Here is a 10,541-nt window from a genome sequence, read left to right as displayed (position 1 = left end):
AACTTTCTTTTGCCAATTTACTATTTTAACCCCATTTTTAAGTTGTTGGTTAATTAATTTAGGGATATTTTTGATAGGAAAAAAAGTAATAACTAACTTTCTGAATCCTCTTAATATATACAGATACAGATAATGATAATTATATAGGAATATATATTACAAGGAATACAAAATACTATAATGTAATACTTATTACTAATCATTTATTTGGTGACAATACAATAATAGAACCCTAAAAATAATAGAATGAAAACATTTCAAATCAAGTTTAAAATATATTTTTGTATCAAAAAAAAATTTAAGATATATTTTAAGAAATATCTCACTCATATAATTATATTTTCTAAAAAATAATATTTTCTAAATTTGAAAAAGAGATTAGTTATTTTTTATAATTTTTTATTTTCATAATTGTTACGTACATCTGAAAAGTTTGTTTATTCAGAAATATATTAATTATAGAAATTAATATATATATATATATATTACGGAATAACTATTACATCCCTTTTAAAGATGAAAAGTTATTCCTCATTTTAAGTAATGACTATTCTCTGTAATAAAAATATAATCAAACTATTGAACAGTTAAACCATAAGAATAACTATTCCCCTACAATTTTTTTGGTAGTTTTCTGTTTTTGAATTTTGTTGAATTACAATTTTAATCCCTTTTTTTTTTTTACCAATTAAGATTATCTAATTAGATTAGGGAAATTTTTTTTTAATCATCTTAATATACAGATATATTAGTTAACTACTTACTGTTTATCTGGTCAGAGTTGTGACAAAAAAATTGTAAAATAATTTGTGGTTCTAAAATTACTTTCTTCTACTTTATATAAACCCCATTTTTTTCACCAATTATAATGAGTCATGAAAAAAATTGTGCATTTTTTTTTTTGTAACATTAGAAATTTTAGCACCATAAATGTGAGATAAACTAGATACGATGGAATCCACTCTGATGTGAACTTCATACAATTACATGTATTGAATACACCATGTATCATCATTTCATAATCGTGGCAAAAATTGCAATACACAAAATTGCGTCTTTCTTTCTCAACTACACCGTTGTTGTTGTTATGAAGAGCGTGCGAGTTGTAATTGTGTGATTGTTGACTAAATTAGATAAACGATAGTGATGGACATTCTACTATTTAATATGTCATCCCACAAATATTGGGACCTTTCCGGTCCCCACATTTTCTTTTTCTCGAGCGTGTGACAAATACCAGTGATTTGCCTGCTTTGTTTGGGAAAGTGCTCGTCCTTTTTTCTTTCTTTTTTTTTCCTTTTTGATAGGAAGTGCTCGTCTTTTTTAAGTATAAATAAAATGGTAGCCGACAAGTATGCTTGGAGTTGGCACATCATGTTTGAATATTTGCTTTTAATCTTCCTCTTGTTTAAGTTTAATGACGTTGCAGTCTTTTCTGCCACATACTTTGCTACAAATTTCAAGGAAAATTTCGAATGCTTTTTTAATTTTCGGGAGAAAGAAAAAGTATCACGTATTATTTTAAAATTCATCAACGTCAAAGTTTAATATAAAATTGTGTAAAAATGATAGTTTTTATAGTAATAGTGTAGGTTATCAAAAAAAAAAAATTATAATAATATTGTATATTTACATGTAAGGACTCAATTTGTAACGACCACAAAATGATATTGAGTTCGCACGTAAAAAGGGCCAAACAATATAATTTGTAGAGCGTGGGTTTGAAAGGATAGAGTTTGGTCATCGAACGGTAGTTGGTCATAATGTTCATACGAATTTAAACCATGTTCGTTCGAGGAGTCGTTCTCCTCGATACGGTCTGGAAGGCTCTGGTTCTTGACATTTTTTTCCCAGCCTCCTTTTTTCGGACTATTTGCTTTCCCTTTTATATTAACCTGTTCCCCTCATCCTACGTCCACGTGTAGGTTCGACTTTCCAGGACTGATACTTGTCCCATCATCTCATACCCAAAGTGGTTGGAGGTGGTTGTAAAAACTGAAGAGCATGGTTCTGTCAGGTGCAGAGTATTCAATGGCAGTAATGGCAGCTTTCCCTTTGTCCTCTGTCGCCATACTGTCCAGGGGTTCTTTTTCTATCAACGTAGATATTTTAGGTTTTTTTCCAAAACTGTTCCTATACCGTTCTTGCCCTCTCTTTCAGGTGGGCTTTTGGAATGCCGAGGATAGAGTCATCCTCGGCTATGTCTCAAGGTTACTTGGACTTTTATTATATGTCCTCGGCTATATCCCTCCTCGGCTCGAGCCTTGGATCCCAATGTAAAAGTGGGCCAGGGCCACAAATTATTGGACCCCACAATAGCCCCTCAAAATCCTGCTGCCCGACCTCTTGGTCGGGGAGGAGGGTTTTGGTGATGTCGGGCATGTATCATGGCTTGCCCAACTTTGTCCTTCATTAATGTCGGTGTCTCTTCATCTGCTTAGAAAATACGCCAGATTACGAGACATTCTTTTAGATTTACTCACGATGCGCTCCTGCCGTTTCCATGTACAAGGCGCGTCTTTAATAACTTCCCTTTACGAGGCCAATCAAATCTGATGGTTATAAACGGCGTTGGGGAGTTGAATGGACACTATCTCGTTTGCAGCTCTTCTTGGAAATCTGAATGGATTAAATGCCCCTAAACTTGCCTTCCATATAAGAAGCAAGGCAAGAGGTTACTTCCTTTAAATAGAGACCCTTTAGTCTTTCTAAAGTCTTAAACCTCCAGCTGCGCTCAAAGTTTTTTCTTATCAGCGCAGTCAAACCCTAGAGTGTGATATGTCTGAGGCAAAAGCGGGGGTGAAGGAACCACACCCTCTCCAGAAGCACCGTGTCCCTCCGAAACTTAAGATGGCTCGGTCAGGACAGGGTTGGCAGAGATTCAAGATGTTTTTCATCTTCCTTCAGCCAAAATTCGAAGCAGGTCTTAATCGCATCAAATTTTTGGTGCAATTGAGCTGGAGTTGCTCATCATCAGTACCATCCGCTCTCTTTCGAGCATAGCTAATATGGTACCAGCGTGTTAGGAGTCAGGGTTGACGCAGGGATTAAGTATCCCTGCTTCTTCCTCTCTTCCTTCACTGGTGCCTCCTTTTGCCTCTCCTTTTTCTTCTTTCCCATCACCGGATCCATCCCGGTGCTTTTACTTCTTCCTCTTCTTCTCCTCATCCATCAAAGGGGGTCACCATCCCGTACGCGATTGCTATTGGAGCAGAGTTTAGAAAGATTTGTCGTTTTATTGTATCTTTTTTTTTTTTTAACTTTTGCTTTTGTAATTAGCTTCCTGTATAAGCTTGTTTAAGCCCCTTATTGTACGCTGTACTATTTCTTTACATTAATAAAAGTTGACATTATTTTACTCTATGTATTCTTTCTTTTCTGCAATAGTTATGCTGTGAATGGATGTGCTATTATATGATTTTTTTTATTATTATTTTGAACGATACTTAGGGCCGAAACCCCTGTTAAGAAAAAGATATCTTTATGAGCTTATTGAAACTATTCGGCACGATAATGCCGACCTGAAAAAATGATACTTAGGGCCGAAACCCCTGTTAAGAAAAAGATATCTTTATGAGCTTATTGAAACTATTCGGCACGATAATGCCGACCTAAAAAAATGATACTTAGGGCTGAGACCCTTGTTAAGAAAAAGATATCTTTCCAAGCTTATTGAAACTATCCAGCACAATAATGCCAACCTGAAAAAAAAAACGATACTTAGGGCTGAGACCCTTGTTAAGAAAAAGATATCTTTCCAAGCTTATTGAAACTATCCGGCACAATAATGCCAACCTGAAAAAAAAAAAACGATACTTAGGGCTAAGACCCTTGTTAAGAAAAAGATATTATTCCAAGCTTATTGAAACTATCCGGCACAATAATGCTGACCTGAAAAAGGTTACATACCCAAGACTAACCAAGATAACAGCTGAAAGCTCGGTACTGCGTAGGAGGTAATCATTCGAGGAGGGGTAACCCAAAATGAGCTGCCCATGCGGGTCGCTAAGTACTAGGATGCTTTGCCACCTTCTTAATATCCTTCATAGCCTTAACCATTCTTGGCATCTGGTCCGAGGATTGAAGTACGATCGTACTGAACTTAAACGCTCGTTTGCATCAATTCCCTTAGAACTTGAGGATTCGAGGACAGGCCGGGATCTTCATTCCGTCCAGGACTCAATTCGACTTTTAGTATATAATCATCCCGTAGGTCTGAGCAATCTAGAATTCTCCTTAAGTGGTTGGTTTCTCCATAGGTTTGAGTCCGAGGACCATGCAATACCTTGGTTCTGTCCAAAACTAAGATATTTTCATTAAGTAGTTGGTTTCCCCATAGGCTTGAGTCTGAGGACCATGCAATACCTTGGTTCTATCCAAAACTTAGATATTTTCATTAAGTAGTTGGTTTCCCCATAAGCTTGAGTCTAAGGACCATGCAATACCTTGGTTCTATCCAAAACTTAGATATTTTCATTAAGTAGTTGGTTTCCCCATAGGCTTGAGTCCGAGGACCATGCAATACCTTGGTTCTGTCCGAAACTTAGATATTTTCATTAAGTAGTTGGTATCTAAGTTGTTGGTTTCCCCATAGGCTTGAGTCCGAGGACCATGCAATACCTTGGTTCTGTCCAAAACTTAGATATTTTCATTAAGTAGTTGGTTTCCACATAGGTTTGAGTCCGATGACCATGCAATACCTTGGTTCTATCCAAAACTTAGATATTTTCATTAAGTAGTTGGTTTCCCCATAGGCTTGAGTCCGAGGACCATGCAATACCTTGGTTCTATCCAAAACTTAGATATTTTCATTAAGTAGTTGGTTTCCCCATAGGCTTGAGTCTGAGAACTATGCAATACCTTGGTTCTGTCCAAAACTTAGATATTTTCATTAAGTAGTTGGTTTCCCCATATGTTTGAGTCCGAGGACCATGCAATACCATGGTTCTATCCAAAACTAGTAGTTGGTTTCCCAATAGGTTTGAGTCCAAGGACCATGCAATACCTTGGTTCTGTCCAAAACTTAAATATTTTCATTAAGTAGTTGGTTTTCCTATAGGCTTGAGTCCGAGGACCATGCAATACCTTGGTTCTGTCCAAAACTTAGATATTTTCATTAAGTAGTTGGTTTCCCCATAAGCTTGAGTCCGAGGACCATGCAATACCTTAGTTCTGTCCAAAACTTAGATATTTTCATTAAGTTTGGGGAAACTATCCCCTCGGCCAAGGTGTGGGACATTGGTTTTGGGGGGACTAGCCCCTCGGCCAAGCCCCTAGAATCATTCGCGCTACTGACGCTTCGAAACGTAGCCCCTAATAGAAAAACATAGCCCCTCGTGGAACTTTAGCAATAGGCTGTTGGAAGTGATGGGGGGACTTTCTCAACCCACCGCTTATGCTAACACACAAGCCTTCCCACAGACGGCGCCAATTGTAAGGACTCAATTTGTAACGACCACAAAATGATATTGGGTTCGCACGTAAAAAGGCCTAAACAATATAATTTGTAGAGCGTGGGTTTGAAAGGCTAGGGCTTGGTCACTGAACGGTAATTGGTCATGGTGCTCATACGAATTTAAACCATGTTCGTTCGAGGAGTCGTTCTCCTCGATACGGTCTGGGAGGCTCTGGTTCTTGGTCTTTTTTTCCCAGCCTCTTTTTTCGGACTACTTGCTTTCCCTTTTATATTAACCTGTTCCCCTCATCCTACGTCCACGTGTAGGTTCGACTTTTCAGGACTGATACTTGTCCCATCAGCCCATACCCAAAGTGGTTGGGGGTGGTTGTAAAAGTTGAAGAGCATGGTTCTGTCAGGTGCAGAGTATTGGTCATGGCAGTAAAGGTAGCTTTCCCTTTGTCCTTTGTCGTCATACTATCCAGGGGTCATTTTTCTATCAACGCAGATATTTTAGGTTTTTTCCCAAAACTGTTCCTATACCGTTCTTGCCCTCTCTTTCAGGTGGGCTTTTGGAATGCCGAGGACAGAGTCATCCTCGGCTATGTCTCAAGGTTACTTGGACTTTTATTATATGTCCTCAGCTATATCCCTCCTCGGCTCAGGCCTTGGATCCCAATGTAAAAGTGGGCCAGGGCCACAAATTATTGAACCCCACATTACATAATACTATTTATTTGGTATGTAATTTTTATTATTTCTTTACATATTTAGATGATGAAAAAAATAAAGCAGACTTGTTATCTATAAAGAAAAATAAGAAATTAAAATAAATTAAGAAAAATTGATATTTTAATAAAATATAGTATTAAATAGATAATTTGAAATTGAATGTATTTGAAAGTTGAATATGTAAAAAAAAAAAAAAAAAAGATTCTTGTATTAAAATCGACAAAAAAAATTTACACGAATTAATACAAATGTTCTTTTTTTAACAAAAAGTATAATGTCAGTATGTCACTGTAAAATTTATGACAAATTTCAATTTCACAACAATTGAAAGGATAAATTGGGATGTACCACAAAAGTGATTGCAATTATGATTTTATGTAAAAATGATATTGTAATAATCATACCACTTTAACAATTGTAAAATTTATTATGTCTACAACAACATTGTTATTTTGTTAAATGTCTTTCGTCTTACATATTTGCATCCAAAAAGAATATTCATGCCATAAGAGCATCCACAGTCGGATTTTATATCTCATCTTATTTTACCATCTCAAAAAGCAACTTTATCAATTATACCATACCATTTTACAATACACTCAACATCCCAAAACTCTATTATTTTACCATTTTATTAAAATATTATTTTTTAATCTTTTTTTTATTATTTCTCTTTTTCTCCTCCTTTTCCTCTCTTTCACCCTCAACCTCTAGCACCGGCCTTAACCTCTAGCAAACCCATACCCAGCAAAATCACAAGAAGCAAATCACAACAAAAATTCACCCAAATCAAACAAGCACTAGAACTAAACAATCTCAACCTCTAGCACCGGCCACAACTAAACAAACAATCACCACCACGCCACCACTACCCTCTGCCTAAACAAACCCAGCAAACACCGAACCCACCAAACCTAGAAACCGGCCACCATGTCAACACCACCAAACCCACCAAACGCTGGTCTCTATGCCGATCTCCACATCGGTGTCCACGCCGATCTCCATTGTGCTGACCTCCAGCCACCATGCCCATCGCAGCTGCGCCACCAGCCTCGCCACCACGCCGATCTAGAAATCCGATCCGGCGTGAGCTCCGATCTGGCTTGGTGATTCGGTGTGAGCTCCGAGAGAGAAGCTTGACAATGGCAAGAGAGAGAGGGGACGAGAAACAGAGAAGGAAGAGAGAGAAAAGAAAGAGAAAAAATGAGAGAGGAGAGAGAAATTACTGGGTAAAAAGAGCATTAAAAAAAAAAATTTATACCATTCAGCTACAGTACCATCATACATTTGAGATGGTACTGTAGCTAAATCTAAAAAAAAAAAAAAAAAAAGGCTTTTTCCATATGGCCTTCCAGTTGCTGAGCATTTCTTGGGCTTGTATGCCAAATGTGTCTTACATTTCGCATATGGAAAGGCCACTGCGGATGCTCTAATATTTCAAAGTGGTTAGGCAATTCCCTTATTATTCAAAAAAAAAAGAAAGAAGAATTGACAATTCTCTTATTTGAAATATGAGAAATTAGGGAAGATTGAAAGACTCCAATAGTAAAGTTAGAAATAGTTATTTTCATGGTTTTCAAATCTAGACCGTTTAAAGAACCGAAAAAATGAAAGGTTCAAGGTTTTTAAGGTCGAACCGTGATGATGTCATAATTAATTTAATGATTAATTAAAATACAAATAAAGGTATTTTAAATATATAAATAGTAGCAACATTGACTAAAAATATCTTAAAATAATTGAAATATAATTTATAATAAAATTTCTTGATATTATAAGGTTAATATAAAATAGTACAACATAAATAAGCATTAAAAAATATTTTATAATAATCCTACAAGTCTAAATCATTTTGATTAAATTAAAAAAAATTACTTTTGATTATTTTAGTAAATTCCCATGCAAAGGCATTATTCTTTAATCAAAAGTAAATTCATCAAAGAAAATAAATTTAGTAATATTTAATAAATTGAGAGAGAAGTAATAGAATATGATGAAAAATGATAAATCACATAAATATATAATAAATATAATATACTTTACACTTGTTCACCAGCAGCCAGTGGTGCGTTGGTTATGATGCTGGATTTGGTTCTTAAACGAGGCATAGGTCTCAGTGTTCTACACTCTACAACTCCCTTTTCTCTATTTTTAAAAAATAAATGCAATTCTCTATTTTTATTTAAACTTTGATAGTTACAATAGAAAGAAAGATATTTAAAAATGCCAGAAATATTAATTAAATTACAAGATTTTTGACGATATCTATTCTAGTGGATGATTAATTTTTTTATCATATCTATTTTCCCAATCAAACAAATGGTAATGTAATGTTTGTGTTGGCCTAAACGTTTTTGGAATTTTCAAAGGGTTTGGCTTGATTGAAAATATTAGTAAAATCCAAAACAATTTTGGTTTGACAAAAAAAAAAAAAAAAACCAATGCTATGAAAGTGTAAATTATTTTACGCATTTGAACTACACTACCACCATCCCAACTGTCAGCCATGACCATTTATGCCTTTGAAAAACACTATTATTGTCTCCCCTCCGGCCTCCTCCCCCATGCAACCCACACGTTGCCGCTCCTCCCCTAACAACCCAACCAAACCATGTCTCTACCGCTCCTTCCTACACAACCTAACCATTCCGCCGCAATCCCTCCTCCCCCACATAACCCACACATTAGCGTTGCCACTCCTCCCTGCACAGCCCAGCCATGTCGTTGTTACAAATTAGGTCCCACGTTTTTTATCTTGTCAATTTAAATCACAAACTTATGAAACCTTTTTAATTTGAAGCCCCTAATCTTCAATGTTATTCTTATTCATGTACTATCTTAATGCATTGTTGCTCATGTACCTATTCTTAGCTATTTTTTTGTGTGGTTGGTGCTAATGGCAGTATTCTTAGCTATTTTGTATTTATAATTGTTTTTTCAGCCAATGTATGACTGCCGTGTAATATGCACTTGTTTTTGTGTGTCAATGCTTTTAAATTATTGAACAAGTAGTTTGTCTTAGTCATTTCACTTGTCACGTAGTGATTGGCCGATAAAGTTTCTTAATCAGACAATTTGTACTGTATTACTCAGCTCCTCATGTCATTTGGAATCTAGACAGAAAATAACTTGGTGTTTGGTGCCTTACTTCCAATAATCCTATATTCCACTTATTATTATACTCCAATTATGGTGTCATGTGGGTATATCTTTCCATTTTAAACTTTGTTTCTTTAATAACGAAAGTAAAAAAAAAAAAAAAAAAAAAAAAAAAATTAAGCAGCATTTGTCACATGCGAAAAGCAGGCCACTTGTAAAACTTCCACCAATGTCAATTAACGAGAAGAGAAAATCGGTATGTTTGTTAGAGATATATTAGATATATTAGCCTAATGTAATAGACCCAACCCCACTCCTGTTTGTACTAGTAGTCTAGGGTTTAGTCGCCTATTTATACTCATGTTAAAGTTTATTGTAATACAGGTTATTGTACTACATTCTTACATAATAAAGATGTGGCACTTAAAGGATTCATCCATGGATGAAGGCCAACAAGGCTAAACCACATAACCTTCATGTTCTCTGTGTTTCTATTCTATGCTTCCTCTTCCACATCCACTCTAGCATATACAACATAATATAACACATCGCGTTGCTAATAATGTATTTTAACATGGTATCAATGCCTAACTTTGTTCTTGGCATCAAATAAACATCTCTACATAGTAAAGAAGATTCATACATGCATAGCACAGATCCATAGTACCCTTGCTTGTTTTCAGATCTGAACCCCATGGTATCACACAGCTTCCACGGATCACTGTCGTTGTCTTGCTGTTGTGTCTCAGATCATAGCCCAAGCAATCCGTGCCTCCCCTTTCAAATCGGTGCAAATCCAAGCATCGCCTGATGAAACCAACACCACAAACGTGGTCCAAGACCTCCAGCGACCAAAACCCAAGAACCTCCAATGGCATATGCACGTGTCACCACACGTTGACAACGACTCCAGCGCCTCTCCCACGTGCTGCCGAAATTTTGGAACTCCTAAGTAGGATTAAGGTTACATGTGCCACTCTATCGGCCTCGTAGCTCATCAATTTGCAAAACCTGAGAAGTTCGGCCACCAATCTCGCCAACACGGGTCGCTTGGGTTTCTGTATTGCCAACACACGTCGGTACACGCCGTCATGCGCCGAACAACCTAATGATGCCATGATGACATCATCCTATCCACGTCAGTGCCATGCAAGCATGCCACATCATCAACCACGTAAGCACGTCCAAGTCAGCCCTAGTCCACGTCAGCGCCGCGTCATCAGGATGAGCTAGAGGCTCTATAGCCCGATCCATCACTTGACTCGAAAAACCCGGAACCAACCCGAACCATGTATCTGTTGACTTTGACCCTGGA

The sequence above is a fragment of the Quercus robur genome, chromosome 7 (genome assembly GCF_932294415.1).
Source record: "Quercus robur chromosome 7, dhQueRobu3.1, whole genome shotgun sequence".
Lineage (NCBI taxonomy): Eukaryota > Viridiplantae > Streptophyta > Magnoliopsida > Fagales > Fagaceae > Quercus > Quercus robur.
This window is presented reverse-complemented; position numbering follows the sequence as displayed.